Source organism: Melanotaenia boesemani, chromosome 7 (genome assembly GCF_017639745.1).
Source record: "Melanotaenia boesemani isolate fMelBoe1 chromosome 7, fMelBoe1.pri, whole genome shotgun sequence".
Classification (NCBI taxonomy): domain Eukaryota; kingdom Metazoa; phylum Chordata; class Actinopteri; order Atheriniformes; family Melanotaeniidae; genus Melanotaenia; species Melanotaenia boesemani.
This window is the reverse complement of record NC_055688.1, coordinates 12,111-15,390: the sequence shown is the minus strand read 5'-3', so window position 1 is coordinate 15,390 and position 3,280 is coordinate 12,111. Positions and strand designations below refer to the sequence as shown.

Genomic DNA, 3,280 nt, shown 5'->3' with positions numbered 1-3,280 from the left:
ATAAAAGGGGGTGTATTTAATTTTTTAAGGTCTCCTTTGTTGGAAATGAGTCAAGGCTCTAAATAAATGAAAAAAAAACAACAACCAAAAAAACGCTGTTGCTATGTGCGCTGTGCCTCCGTGCGTAACAGATCTTATACAGCGTGGATGATCCTACATTTACGCATCTGGATTTACACACGATGGATGAAGTCTCATTGAAGTGTAAGATATCGTTGGAAAGTATGGAGGACGTAAAGTAACACAATGAATTAATTAAATATATCATTCAATAATTACTTAAATGTGTCATCAAATAATTAAAATGATAATTAAATACATAAATGTGTAATTAAATGTATCATTAATTAATTAAAATACAAATTAATATATGTAAAAACATATAATTATTTCACAATTTAATTAATTATTTCACTATTTAATTATTTCACTATTTAATTAATCATTTATCTATTTTATTAATTATTTCATTATTTAGTTAATTATTTCATTATTAAATTAATTATTTATCTATTTCATTATTTCACTGTTTAATTAATTATTTATCTATTTAATTATTGATTTAATGATTTTGGCAGTGGCAGAGCGTCATGAATTTATTTTATCTGTCAGCATTGGTTGATTGGTTGCTCTTTCCACAAGTCCAGACAAATACATTCCAGATAATGGATCAATGCAGAGCTAGTGAACACATTCCAATACACTGTGTGGCGTTATTCACCTCTACGTTGGTTTAGATACTCTGTTAAACAAACCCACAGACCAAAATTTTAATAGCAACCGCCAAAAATCAGGCAACGTGTGAGGTGGAGAAAATGTCAAAAAGTTGCCGGAGCTGCTGAGAGAAGCAGCAAATTTAATGGCGGAAGCTCTGAATAGAACTCCTACAGCTCCAGCCAGTCAGCCACAACAGACACCTGCCGCTTCATCAGCTACACCTGTCCAAGGTAAGCTAATTTCATGTTAGCCAGTTGTGCTGCTAATCGTCGACATATTATACGGGACACGTGTGGTTTAAATTAGATAACAGTTTGTGAGTTGAGCTGAAAATGTGTTCGGTAGGCTCATTATGCGTCATGTGTAAGACGTTCATTGTTAATGATAGAAGCATAAAACCAGTTTGCTAATCGGCTAGATAAATTGAGCTAGCAGTGACATCACAAGATAGAAGTTGAGGCTATTTTAGCTGACTGGTAACCAGCTGTGGCGTTTTTCTGGGTAGCAAGGCTCTTCGCTCCGTATAACGGTGGAGCCAGAAGGAAGGTGGTGAGACGGCCCGCAGTCCAAGTTAGGCGAACACGCTACACACACACTGTTGTTTGGCTGACCACAGGGCGGATACAGTTCCAAGTATACTGCTTAAAGCGGACCTTCTTGCTTCAGGACTTGGAGAGCAAAAAGTGACACTTTCAGGTTAGTGTGAAACCAGGAATTGACCAAAAAAAAAAAAAAAAAAAAAAAATCTATTGTATATTGACTCATTGAAGTTATTTGTAGTTTAACCCAATATTTTTTTAATGTAGTCCTAATATTTCCGGTTCATATTCAAGTCAGCAGTGGTGGATTATGGATTTTCAGAATGTGAATAATAGTTATCACAAGCTTATTTCCTTACTTTTAAAAGTCAATATAAATTATGCCTTTTTTCAATTTGTTTCTTAGTGTCACAAACCGGGAGATTGGACTCAAATAAATCAGTATTCCAGAGAAAGGTAAAAATGGTTTATTTGAGCAATGAGAAAGTGTAATGGTGTTCTATCCGGTCTCGCTTGGTCAGCTCTTCTGTGGGGGTATGAGAACAGGTGTTAGAAGGCAGGGAGTCCGTGACAGAGATGCAGGATATTATAGATTCACGTACCGGGTGCTGTAGTGTAGTTGGTGAGAGTAAACTGGCAGGACCGGAAAGGCCAGACAGGAGACCGCTGGAGTGGGTAGACAACTGCTGGATAGAGAACAGGTTAGTGGAGGAATAACTGGCGGGGGTCAGGGTCTCCAGCCCACAGAAGCGGGTGCGTCTGGGCAGAGAAGATAAGTCCGTGATCCAGAATCCAAATCCAAGAATCAGTTCAGAGGTCAGTAATCCAGAAATCCAATAATCAAACAGAGTTACCAGTCAGGGGGCAGGCTGAGACGGGGATCCAGGTCCAAAAACAAGGTCAACAATAGGCAGGCAGGCAAACAGGCAGAACAACGGCTGGATGCGTGCAGGGAAGAACCAAGACGATCTGGCGGAGAGAAGCTGTCACAGGCAAGTATTTATAGGGCGCCGTACAGGTGAAGGGCATTAGCAATCAGTGTGGGGGAAAAAAAAAGGTGCGTTCAGGGAAGCTGGGAAGTCCTGATACTTATCAGACAAACCATGACAGTTAGGGAATGATAATGATCCCATGGTGATAACAAATAAACTAATGGAAGTGTTTCCAAAGCTTCAAGAAGGGGGAGGCTTCAAACTGCTAAAAATTACAGGATCTACTCGAAGTCGAAGTCTTACATTGCTTCAATGTCCCAGCACCGGATACACACTTGCCTGTCTCAAAGATCCATCTGCGATAATTGGACAGGCCACAATCTACACACGTCCACTTCAACAAGATCTACCCTTAGACTGTGTATGTACATTTACAGATTTACTACGTAATCAAAATAAAGCCTACTGGTGACTGAATCATTAATAAAAGCTATTTGTTGTCAGGAGAGCTTACGTCCTGCCTCTGGTCCAGCTGTCCCCTGCATTACTTGTCAGAAGGAAGTTCCCTTTTCAGAGATGAAGCTGCACAGACTAAGCTGCAACGGGTATGTACTTCATAAAGAAATAAAAGGGTAGCTTATTTGTTTTTCTTTAGGAAAATGCCTCTCTTATAATGTTGTGCACACAAATAAGTGAGTATGACCATTATTTCTCATTTTAACTCCAAGGAAACCCATGCAGGAATCAGAGAGACAAGAAGAGGGAGGCCAAAATGATGAAATTGCTAAAGACACAGCTTCAGTCAGCGACAGTGTTCCAGTGAGGCCAGAAACATCAGCTCAGAGTGCAGTAGAACTAGCAGTGATGGCGAATGAGGAGTTGGATCACGAGGAAACGTACAGGGGTTTGTGTTATCACATTTGCTATAAGATTGTGTGGTAATGAAACTCTGTCAATAGAAAAATAACTTCTGTAAGATAAAATAATGCGATAATACAATTGTTTAGTTTTTGTTCAGAATGTTTTGCAGTTTTGTCAACTCAGCTATGTGACAGATTCTGAAGATGTTGGGTCTCACGTGTTTGTCAGTGA

At 39.2% G+C, this 3,280-nt stretch overlaps 1 long non-coding RNA gene across 2 annotated transcripts; it reads left to right on the top strand.

Moving 5' to 3' along the window:
- Positions 1–2,557: 2,557 nt before the first annotated feature.
- On the top strand, positions 2,558–2,936 carry LOC121643212. 2 transcript variants are annotated; one of them, XR_006011059.1, is made up of 3 exons: positions 2,558–2,609; positions 2,693–2,793; positions 2,917–2,936. It is a non-coding gene; the product is annotated as an uncharacterized LOC121643212 (long non-coding RNA). The 2 variants fall into 2 exon arrangements; XR_006011058.1 differs by having other exon boundaries at positions 2,693–2,820; positions 2,917–2,931.
- Positions 2,937–3,280: the final 344 nt, after the last annotated feature.